The 11,235-nt window shown below is 49.3% G+C and overlaps 9 non-coding genes across 9 annotated transcripts; all 9 read right to left on the bottom strand.

The window, feature by feature from the left end:
• Positions 1 to 997: 997 nt before the first annotated feature.
• On the bottom strand, positions 998 to 1,116 carry LOC124554403. The gene has a single exon (XR_006968384.1). It is a non-coding gene; the product is annotated as a 5S ribosomal RNA (ribosomal RNA).
• A 1,018-nt stretch (positions 1,117 to 2,134) lies between these two features.
• LOC124554402 lies at positions 2,135 to 2,253 on the bottom strand. Its single transcript, XR_006968383.1, has one exon. It is a non-coding gene; the product is annotated as a 5S ribosomal RNA (ribosomal RNA).
• A 1,021-nt stretch (positions 2,254 to 3,274) lies between these two features.
• On the bottom strand, positions 3,275 to 3,393 carry LOC124554401. The gene has a single exon (XR_006968381.1). It is a non-coding gene; the product is annotated as a 5S ribosomal RNA (ribosomal RNA).
• A 1,021-nt stretch (positions 3,394 to 4,414) lies between these two features.
• LOC124554400 lies at positions 4,415 to 4,533 on the bottom strand. The gene has a single exon (XR_006968380.1). It is a non-coding gene; the product is annotated as a 5S ribosomal RNA (ribosomal RNA).
• A 1,022-nt stretch (positions 4,534 to 5,555) lies between these two features.
• Positions 5,556 to 5,674, bottom strand: LOC124554399. Its single transcript, XR_006968379.1, has one exon. It is a non-coding gene; the product is annotated as a 5S ribosomal RNA (ribosomal RNA).
• A 1,021-nt stretch (positions 5,675 to 6,695) lies between these two features.
• Positions 6,696 to 6,814, bottom strand: LOC124554398. Its single transcript, XR_006968378.1, has one exon. It is a non-coding gene; the product is annotated as a 5S ribosomal RNA (ribosomal RNA).
• Positions 6,815 to 7,835: 1,021 nt separating this feature from the next.
• Positions 7,836 to 7,954, bottom strand: LOC124554397. The gene has a single exon (XR_006968377.1). It is a non-coding gene; the product is annotated as a 5S ribosomal RNA (ribosomal RNA).
• A 1,021-nt stretch (positions 7,955 to 8,975) lies between these two features.
• On the bottom strand, positions 8,976 to 9,094 carry LOC124554395. Its single transcript, XR_006968376.1, has one exon. It is a non-coding gene; the product is annotated as a 5S ribosomal RNA (ribosomal RNA).
• A 1,020-nt stretch (positions 9,095 to 10,114) lies between these two features.
• Positions 10,115 to 10,233, bottom strand: LOC124554394. The gene has a single exon (XR_006968375.1). It is a non-coding gene; the product is annotated as a 5S ribosomal RNA (ribosomal RNA).
• Between the last annotated feature and the right edge of the window lie 1,002 nt (positions 10,234 to 11,235).

The following is an 11,235-nucleotide window of genomic DNA, read 5'->3' as shown; positions in this document are numbered from 1 at the left end:
AGAATTCGCATTCGGTTCTTATCCCAACACACACAAAATCATACTTTTCGGTCGAAAGCAGCCGCATTTTTTTTTTATTGACAATTCGTCACGTTAGCGCGAACGCAATCCTGAGTTCCAAAACTTATGAGCCGGAAGGACGCGCTTCGTGTATTTTTTTTTTTTTTTGTGAGATTTATAAATTTATTTATTAACATTACATCGTTACAAGCTAACAACTTTACAACATAAAACACGAACAGAATTGTAATTGTAAGCACTTCCTTCTGCAATCCGACGTGCCAGCAGAGCGACTGCCGAATTAGCGGGCGCGCCGCCGTGTGTGTGAGACGCGCAGCTTCTCGTTGCACCTCCTGTCATCCGCTTGGCGCGTGCAGCCTTCGACACTCGCGGAAGACGCATCTTGTCCCTGGTGTCCAGCGCAGGAGGGCTGGCGCGCGGCCGACCGGCGTATGGCCTGTGCGGGGTGTGGCAGAGTGTTGTTGGAGGGCGCCACTGCTGGCGATGTGAGCTTCCTCGCCTCGCCTCAGACGAGGTGTTTGCGTAATTTGCAGTGCATTCGCACCATTCCTATCGCTGTCCCTGTCCCCGTCCCGACTTGTCCCGACTTTGCTCGACTGCCGCTCGCTGCCGCTCGGGTCGTGGCCCATATAACAGCGCAAGCACAAGAAACGTCTGCAGGAGATGACGAGACGAGACGAGACGACTGAGGAATAAATTTATAATTACATATCGAAGTAGGAATTGTACACCGCTACACAACAACAGGCGCTGACGTATTTCAGAACACATCTGCCGATTCGTACTGTTTTGTCGTTTTCAAAGACTTCCTGGCGAACTTGGTTAGCACATTCTCCCTCAAACTGAGATATTTACTGCAATTTCGCACCTTATGGTCATTACAGTAGATTAAAATGCTTAAGCAAGAATCTTTGTCACAACAGAACGGTGGTATGGAAAGAGGGCGGTATAAAAAAAAAAAAGGTAAATGAAAGGGAGCCAACAGCACGTGGTGTTCCCAGGTGGTCACCCATCCAAGTACTAACCACGCCCGATGTTGCTTAACTTCGGTGATCGGACGAGAACCGGTGTACTCAACATGGTATGGCCGTTGGCGCCCATATAATGTAGGCGCATGGCAGAATTCGCATTCGGTTCTTATCCCAACACACACAAAATCATACTTTTCGGTCGAAAGCAGCCGCATTTTTTTTTTATTGACAATTCGTCACGTTAGCGCGAACGCAATCCTGAGTTCCAAAACTTATGAGCCGGAAGGACGCGCTTCGTGTATTTTTTTTTTTTTTGTGAGATTTATAAATTTATTTATTAACATTACATCGTTACAAGCTAACAACTTTACAACATAAAACACGAACAGAATTGTAATTGTAAGCACTTCCTTCTGCAATCCGACGTGCCAGCAGAGCGACTGCCGAATTAGCGGGCGCGCCGCCGTGTGTGTGAGACGCGCAGCTTCTCGTTGCACCTCCTGTCATCCGCTTGGCGCGTGCAGCCTTCGACACTCGCGGAAGACGCATCTTGTCCCTGGTGTCCAGCGCAGGAGGGCTGGCGCGCGGCCGACCGGCGTATGGCCTGTGCGGGGTGTGGCAGAGTGTTGTTGGAGGGCGCCACTGCTGGCGATGTGAGCTTCCTCGCCTCGCCTCAGACGAGGTGTTTGCGTAATTTGCAGTGCATTCGCACCATTCCTATCGCTGTCCCTGTCCCCGTCCCGACTTGTCCCGACTTTGCTCGACTGCCGCTCGCTGCCGCTCGGGTCGTGGCCCATATAACAGCGCAAGCACAAGAAACGTCTGCAGGAGATGACGAGACGAGACGAGACGACTGAGGAATAAATTTATAATTACATATCGAAGTAGGAATTGTACACCGCTACACAACAACAGGCGCTGACGTATTTCAGAACACATCTGCCGATTCGTACTGTTTTGTCGTTTTCAAAGACTTCCTGGCGAACTTGGTTAATACATTCTCCCTCAAACTGAGATATTTACTGCAATTTCGCACCTTATGGTCATTACAGTAGATTAAAATGCTTAAGCAAGAATCTTTGTCACAACAGAACGGTGGTATGGAAAGAGGGCGGTATAAAAAAAAAAGGTAAATGAAAGGGAGCCAACAGCACGTGGTGTTCCCAGGTGGTCACCCATCCAAGTACTAACCACGCCCGATGTTGCTTAACTTCGGTGATCGGACGAGAACCGGTGTACTCAACATGGTATGGCCGTTGGCGCCCATATAATGTAGGCGCATGGCAGAATTCGCATTCGGTTCTTATCCCAACACACACAAAATCATACTTTTCGGTCGAAAGCAGCCGCATTTTTTTTTTATTGACAATTCGTCACGTTAGCGCGAACGCAATCCTGAGTTCCAAAACTTATGAGCCGGAAGGACGCGCTTCGTGTATTTTTTTTTTTTTTTGTGAGATTTATAAATTTATTTATTAACATTACATCGTTACAAGCTAACAACTTTACAACATAAAACACGAACAGAATTGTAATTGTAAGCACTTCCTTCTGCAATCCGACGTGCCAGCAGAGCGACTGCCGAATTAGCGGGCGCGCCGCCGTGTGTGTGAGACGCGCAGCTTCTCGTTGCACCTCCTGTCATCCGCTTGGCGCGTGCAGCCTTCGACACTCGCGGAAGACGCATCTTGTCCCTGGTGTCCAGCGCAGGAGGGCTGGCGCGCGGCCGACCGGCGTATGGCCTGTGCGGGGTGTGGCAGAGTGTTGTTGGAGGGCGCCACTGCTGGCGATGTGAGCTTCCTCGCCTCGCCTCAGACGAGGTGTTTGCGTAATTTGCAGTGCATTCGCACCATTCCTATCGCTGTCCCTGTCCCCGTCCCGACTTGTCCCGACTTTGCTCGACTGCCGCTCGCTGCCGCTCGGGTCGTGGCCCATATAACAGCGCAAGCACAAGAAACGTCTGCAGGAGATGACGAGACGAGACGAGACGACTGAGGAATAAATTTATAATTACATATCGAAGTAGGAATTGTACACCGCTACACAACAACAGGCGCTGACGTATTTCAGAACACATCTGCCGATTCGTACTGTTTTGTCGTTTTCAAAGACTTCCTGGCGAACTTGGTTAGCACATTCTCCCTCAAACTGAGATATTTACTGCAATTTCGCACCTTATGGTCATTACAGTAGATTAAAATGCTTAAGCAAGAATCTTTGTCACAACAGAACGGTGGTATGGAAAGAGGGCGGTATAAAAAAAAAAAAGGTAAATGAAAGGGAGCCAACAGCACGTGGTGTTCCCAGGTGGTCACCCATCCAAGTACTAACCACGCCCGATGTTGCTTAACTTCGGTGATCGGACGAGAACCGGTGTACTCAACATGGTATGGCCGTTGGCGCCCATATAATGTAGGCGCATGGCAGAATTCGCATTCGGTTCTTATCCCAACACACACAAAATCATACTTTTCGGTCGAAAGCAGCCGCATTTTTTTTTTATTGACAATTCGTCACGTTAGCGCGAACGCAATCCTGAGTTCCAAAACTTATGAGCCGGAAGGACGCGCTTCGTGTATTTTTTTTTTTTTTTGTGAGATTTATAAATTTATTTATTAACATTACATCGTTACAAGCTAACAACTTTACAACATAAAACACGAACAGAATTGTAATTGTAAGCACTTCCTTCTGCAATCCGACGTGCCAGCAGAGCGACTGCCGAATTAGCGGGCGCGCCGCCGTGTGTGTGAGACGCGCAGCTTCTCGTTGCACCTCCTGTCATCCGCTTGGCGCGTGCAGCCTTCGACACTCGCGGAAGACGCATCTTGTCCCTGGTGTCCAGCGCAGGAGGGCTGGCGCGCGGCCGACCGGCGTATGGCCTGTGCGGGGTGTGGCAGAGTGTTGTTGGAGGGCGCCACTGCTGGCGATGTGAGCTTCCTCGCCTCGCCTCAGACGAGGTGTTTGCGTAATTTGCAGTGCATTCGCACCATTCCTATCGCTGTCCCTGTCCCCGTCCCGACTTGTCCCGACTTTGCTCGACTGCCGCTCGCTGCCGCTCGGGTCGTGGCCCATATAACAGCGCAAGCACAAGAAACGTCTGCAGGAGATGACGAGACGAGACGAGACGACTGAGGAATAAATTTATAATTACATATCGAAGTAGGAATTGTACACCGCTACACAACAACAGGCGCTGACGTATTTCAGAACACATCTGCCGATTCGTACTGTTTTGTCGTTTTCAAAGACTTCCTGGCGAACTTGGTTAATACATTCTCCCTCAAACTGAGATATTTACTGCAATTTCGCACCTTATGGTCATTACAGTAGATTAAAATGCTTAAGCAAGAATCTTTGTCACAACAGAACGGTGGTATGGAAAGAGGGCGGTATAAAAAAAAAAAAGGTAAATGAAAGGGAGCCAACAGCACGTGGTGTTCCCAGGTGGTCACCCATCCAAGTACTAACCACGCCCGATGTTGCTTAACTTCGGTGATCGGACGAGAACCGGTGTACTCAACATGGTATGGCCGTTGGCGCCCATATAATGTAGGCGCATGGCAGAATTCGCATTCGGTTCTTATCCCAACACACACAAAATCATACTTTTCGGTCGAAAGCAGCCGCATTTTTTTTTTATTGACAATTCGTCACGTTAGCGCGAACGCAATCCTGAGTTCCAAAACTTATGAGCCGGAAGGACGCGCTTCGTGTATTTTTTTTTTTTTTTTTGTGAGATTTATAAATTTATTTATTAACATTACATCGTTACAAGCTAACAACTTTACAACATAAAACACGAACAGAATTGTAATTGTAAGCACTTCCTTCTGCAATCCGACGTGCCAGCAGAGCGACTGCCGAATTAGCGGGCGCGCCGCCGTGTGTGTGAGACGCGCAGCTTCTCGTTGCACCTCCTGTCATCCGCTTGGCGCGTGCAGCCTTCGACACTCGCGGAAGACGCATCTTGTCCCTGGTGTCCAGCGCAGGAGGGCTGGCGCGCGGCCGACCGGCGTATGGCCTGTGCGGGGTGTGGCAGAGTGTTGTTGGAGGGCGCCACTGCTGGCGATGTGAGCTTCCTCGCCTCGCCTCAGACGAGGTGTTTGCGTAATTTGCAATGCATTCGCACCATTCCTATCGCTGTCCCTGTCCCCGTCCCGACTTGTCCCGACTTTGCTCGACTGCCGCTCGCTGCCGCTCGGGTCGTGGCCCATATAACAGCGCAAGCACAAGAAACGTCTGCAGGAGATGACGAGACGAGACGAGACGACTGAGGAATAAATTTATAATTACATATCGAAGTAGGAATTGTACACCGCTACACAACAACAGGCGCTGACGTATTTCAGAACACATCTGCCGATTCGTACTGTTTTGTCGTTTTCAAAGACTTCCTGGCGAACTTGGTTAGCACATTCTCCCTCAAACTGAGATATTTACTGCAATTTCGCACCTTATGGTCATTACAGTAGATTAAAATGCTTAAGCAAGAATCTTTGTCACAACAGAACGGTGGTATGGAAAGAGGGCGGTATAAAAAAAAAAAGGTAAATGAAAGGGAGCCAACAGCACGTGGTGTTCCCAGGTGGTCACCCATCCAAGTACTAACCACGCCCGATGTTGCTTAACTTCGGTGATCGGACGAGAACCGGTGTACTCAACATGGTATGGCCGTTGGCGCCCATATAATGTAGGCGCATGGCAGAATTCGCATTCGGTTCTTATCCCAACACACACAAAATCATACTTTTCGGTCGAAAGCAGCCGCATTTTTTTTTTATTGACAATTCGTCACGTTAGCGCGAACGCAATCCTGAGTTCCAAAACTTATGAGCCGGAAGGACGCGCTTCGTGTATTTTTTTTTTTTTTTGTGAGATTTATAAATTTATTTATTAACATTACATCGTTACAAGCTAACAACTTTACAACATAAAACACGAACAGAATTGTAATTGTAAGCACTTCCTTCTGCAATCCGACGTGCCAGCAGAGCGACTGCCGAATTAGCGGGCGCGCCGCCGTGTGTGTGAGACGCGCAGCTTCTCGTTGCACCTCCTGTCATCCGCTTGGCGCGTGCAGCCTTCGACACTCGCGGAAGACGCATCTTGTCCCTGGTGTCCAGCGCAGGAGGGCTGGCGCGCGGCCGACCGGCGTATGGCCTGTGCGGGGTGTGGCAGAGTGTTGTTGGAGGGCGCCACTGCTGGCGATGTGAGCTTCCTCGCCTCGCCTCAGACGAGGTGTTTGCGTAATTTGCAGTGCATTCGCACCATTCCTATCGCTGTCCCTGTCCCCGTCCCGACTTGTCCCGACTTTGCTCGACTGCCGCTCGCTGCCGCTCGGGTCGTGGCCCATATAACAGCGCAAGCACAAGAAACGTCTGCAGGAGATGACGAGACGAGACGAGACGACTGAGGAATAAATTTATAATTACATATCGAAGTAGGAATTGTACACCGCTACACAACAACAGGCGCTGACGTATTTCAGAACACATCTGCCGATTCGTACTGTTTTGTCGTTTTCAAAGACTTCCTGGCGAACTTGGTTAATACATTCTCCCTCAAACTGAGATATTTACTGCAATTTCGCACCTTATGGTCATTACAGTAGATTAAAATGCTTAAGCAAGAATCTTTGTCACAACAGAACGGTGGTATGGAAAGAGGGCGGTATAAAAAAAAAAAAGGTAAATGAAAGGGAGCCAACAGCACGTGGTGTTCCCAGGTGGTCACCCATCCAAGTACTAACCACGCCCGATGTTGCTTAACTTCGGTGATCGGACGAGAACCGGTGTACTCAACATGGTATGGCCGTTGGCGCCCATATAATGTAGGCGCATGGCAGAATTCGCATTCGGTTCTTATCCCAACACACACAAAATCATACTTTTCGGTCGAAAGCAGCCGCATTTTTTTTTTATTGACAATTCGTCACGTTAGCGCGAACGCAATCCTGAGTTCCAAAACTTATGAGCCGGAAGGACGCGCTTCGTGTATTTTTTTTTTTTTTTTGTGAGATTTATAAATTTATTTATTAACATTACATCGTTACAAGCTAACAACTTTACAACATAAAACACGAACAGAATTGTAATTGTAAGCACTTCCTTCTGCAATCCGACGTGCCAGCAGAGCGACTGCCGAATTAGCGGGCGCGCCGCCGTGTGTGTGAGACGCGCAGCTTCTCGTTGCACCTCCTGTCATCCGCTTGGCGCGTGCAGCCTTCGACACTCGCGGAAGACGCATCTTGTCCCTGGTGTCCAGCGCAGGAGGGCTGGCGCGCGGCCGACCGGCGTATGGCCTGTGCGGGGTGTGGCAGAGTGTTGTTGGAGGGCGCCACTGCTGGCGATGTGAGCTTCCTCGCCTCGCCTCAGACGAGGTGTTTGCGTAATTTGCAATGCATTCGCACCATTCCTATCGCTGTCCCTGTCCCCGTCCCGACTTGTCCCGACTTTGCTCGACTGCCGCTCGCTGCCGCTCGGGTCGTGGCCCATATAACAGCGCAAGCACAAGAAACGTCTGCAGGAGATGACGAGACGAGACGAGACGACTGAGGAATAAATTTATAATTACATATCGAAGTAGGAATTGTACACCGCTACACAACAACAGGCGCTGACGTATTTCAGAACACATCTGCCGATTCGTACTGTTTTGTCGTTTTCAAAGACTTCCTGGCGAACTTGGTTAGCACATTCTCCCTCAAACTGAGATATTTACTGCAATTTCGCACCTTATGGTCATTACAGTAGATTAAAATGCTTAAGCAAGAATCTTTGTCACAACAGAACGGTGGTATGGAAAGAGGGCGGTATAAAAAAAAAAAGGTAAATGAAAGGGAGCCAACAGCACGTGGTGTTCCCAGGTGGTCACCCATCCAAGTACTAACCACGCCCGATGTTGCTTAACTTCGGTGATCGGACGAGAACCGGTGTACTCAACATGGTATGGCCGTTGGCGCCCATATAATGTAGGCGCATGGCAGAATTCGCATTCGGTTCTTATCCCAACACACACAAAATCATACTTTTCGGTCGAAAGCAGCCGCATTTTTTTTTTATTGACAATTCGTCACGTTAGCGCGAACGCAATCCTGAGTTCCAAAACTTATGAGCCGGAAGGACGCGCTTCGTGTATTTTTTTTTTTTTTTGTGAGATTTATAAATTTATTTATTAACATTACATCGTTACAAGCTAACAACTTTACAACATAAAACACGAACAGAATTGTAATTGTAAGCACTTCCTTCTGCAATCCGACGTGCCAGCAGAGCGACTGCCGAATTAGCGGGCGCGCCGCCGTGTGTGTGAGACGCGCAGCTTCTCGTTGCACCTCCTGTCATCCGCTTGGCGCGTGCAGCCTTCGACACTCGCGGAAGACGCATCTTGTCCCTGGTGTCCAGCGCAGGAGGGCTGGCGCGCGGCCGACCGGCGTATGGCCTGTGCGGGGTGTGGCAGAGTGTTGTTGGAGGGCGCCACTGCTGGCGATGTGAGCTTCCTCGCCTCGCCTCAGACGAGGTGTTTGCGTAATTTGCAGTGCATTCGCACCATTCCTATCGCTGTCCCTGTCCCCGTCCCGACTTGTCCCGACTTTGCTCGACTGCCGCTCGCTGCCGCTCGGGTCGTGGCCCATATAACAGCGCAAGCACAAGAAACGTCTGCAGGAGATGACGAGACGAGACGAGACGACTGAGGAATAAATTTATAATTACATATCGAAGTAGGAATTGTACACCGCTACACAACAACAGGCGCTGACGTATTTCAGAACACATCTGCCGATTCGTACTGTTTTGTCGTTTTCAAAGACTTCCTGGCGAACTTGGTTAATACATTCTCCCTCAAACTGAGATATTTACTGCAATTTCGCACCTTATGGTCATTACAGTAGATTAAAATGCTTAAGCAAGAATCTTTGTCACAACAGAACGGTGGTATGGAAAGAGGGCGGTATAAAAAAAAAAAAGGTAAATGAAAGGGAGCCAACAGCACGTGGTGTTCCCAGGTGGTCACCCATCCAAGTACTAACCACGCCCGATGTTGCTTAACTTCGGTGATCGGACGAGAACCGGTGTACTCAACATGGTATGGCCGTTGGCGCCCATATAATGTAGGCGCATGGCAGAATTCGCATTCGGTTCTTATCCCAACACACACAAAATCATACTTTTCGGTCGAAAGCAGCCGCATTTTTTTTTTATTGACAATTCGTCACGTTAGCGCGAACGCAATCCTGAGTTCCAAAACTTATGAGCCGGAAGGACGCGCTTCGTGTATTTTTTTTTTTTTTTGTGAGATTTATAAATTTATTTATTAACATTACATCGTTACAAGCTAACAACTTTACAACATAAAACACGAACAGAATTGTAATTGTAAGCACTTCCTTCTGCAATCCGACGTGCCAGCAGAGCGACTGCCGAATTAGCGGGCGCGCCGCCGTGTGTGTGAGACGCGCAGCTTCTCGTTGCACCTCCTGTCATCCGCTTGGCGCGTGCAGCCTTCGACACTCGCGGAAGACGCATCTTGTCCCTGGTGTCCAGCGCAGGAGGGCTGGCGCGCGGCCGACCGGCGTATGGCCTGTGCGGGGTGTGGCAGAGTGTTGTTGGAGGGCGCCACTGCTGGCGATGTGAGCTTCCTCGCCTCGCCTCAGACGAGGTGTTTGCGTAATTTGCAATGCATTCGCACCATTCCTATCGCTGTCCCTGTCCCCGTCCCGACTTGTCCCGACTTTGCTCGACTGCCGCTCGCTGCCGCTCGGGTCGTGGCCCATATAACAGCGCAAGCACAAGAAACGTCTGCAGGAGATGACGAGACGAGACGAGACGACTGAGGAATAAATTTATAATTACATATCGAAGTAGGAATTGTACACCGCTACACAACAACAGGCGCTGACGTATTTCAGAACACATCTGCCGATTCGTACTGTTTTGTCGTTTTCAAAGACTTCCTGGCGAACTTGGTTAGCACATTCTCCCTCAAACTGAGATATTTACTGCAATTTCGCACCTTATGGTCATTACAGTAGATTAAAATGCTTAAGCAAGAATCTTTGTCACAACAGAACGGTGGTATGGAAAGAGGGCGGTATAAAAAAAAAAAGGTAAATGAAAGGGAGCCAACAGCACGTGGTGTTCCCAGGTGGTCACCCATCCAAGTACTAACCACGCCCGATGTTGCTTAACTTCGGTGATCGGACGAGAACCGGTGTACTCAACATGGTATGGCCGTTGGCGCCCATATAATGTAGGCGCATGGCAGAATTCGCATTCGGTTCTTATCCCAACACACACAAAATCATACTTTTCGGTCGAAAGCAGCCGCATTTTTTTTTTATTGACAATTCGTCACGTTAGCGCGAACGCAATCCTGAGTTCCAAAACTTATGAGCCGGAAGGACGCGCTTCGTGTATTTTTTTTTTTTTTTGTGAGATTTATAAATTTATTTATTAACATTACATCGTTACAAGCTAACAACTTTACAACATAAAACACGAACAGAATTGTAATTGTAAGCACTTCCTTCTGCAATCCGACGTGCCAGCAGAGCGACTGCCGAATTAGCGGGCGCGCCGCCGTGTGTGTGAGACGCGCAGCTTCTCGTTGCACCTCCTGTCATCCGCTTGGCGCGTGCAGCCTTCGACACTCGCGGAAGACGCATCTTGTCCCTGGTGTCCAGCGCAGGAGGGCTGGCGCGCGGCCGACCGGCGTATGGCCTGTGCGGGGTGTGGCAGAGTGTTGTTGGAGGGCGCCACTGCTGGCGATGTGAGCTTCCTCGCCTCGCCTCAGACGAGGTGTTTGCGTAATTTGCAGTGCATTCGCACCATTCCTATCGCTGTCCCTGTCCCCGTCCCGACTTGTCCCGACTTTGCTCGACTGCCGCTCGCTGCCGCTCGGGTCGTGGCCCATATAACAGCGCAAGCACAAGAAACGTCTGCAGGAGATGACGAGACGAGACGAGACGACTGAGGAATAAATTTATAATTACATATCGAAGTAGGAATTGTACACCGCTACACAACAACAGGCGCTGACGTATTTCAGAACACATCTGCCGATTCGTACTGTTTTGTCGTTTTCAAAGACTTCCTGGCGAACTTGGTTAGCACATTCTCCCTCAAACTGAGATATTTACTGCAATTTCGCACCTTATGGTCATTACAGTAGATTAAAATGCTTAAGCAAGAATCTTTGTCACAACAGAACGGTGGTATGGAAAGAGGGCGGTATAAAAAAA

Source organism: Schistocerca americana, chromosome 11, assembly GCF_021461395.2.
Source record: "Schistocerca americana isolate TAMUIC-IGC-003095 chromosome 11, iqSchAmer2.1, whole genome shotgun sequence".
Lineage (NCBI taxonomy): Eukaryota > Metazoa > Arthropoda > Insecta > Orthoptera > Acrididae > Schistocerca > Schistocerca americana.
The sequence above is the reverse complement of the archived record's forward strand: the minus strand, read 5'-3'. Positions and strand labels throughout refer to the sequence as shown.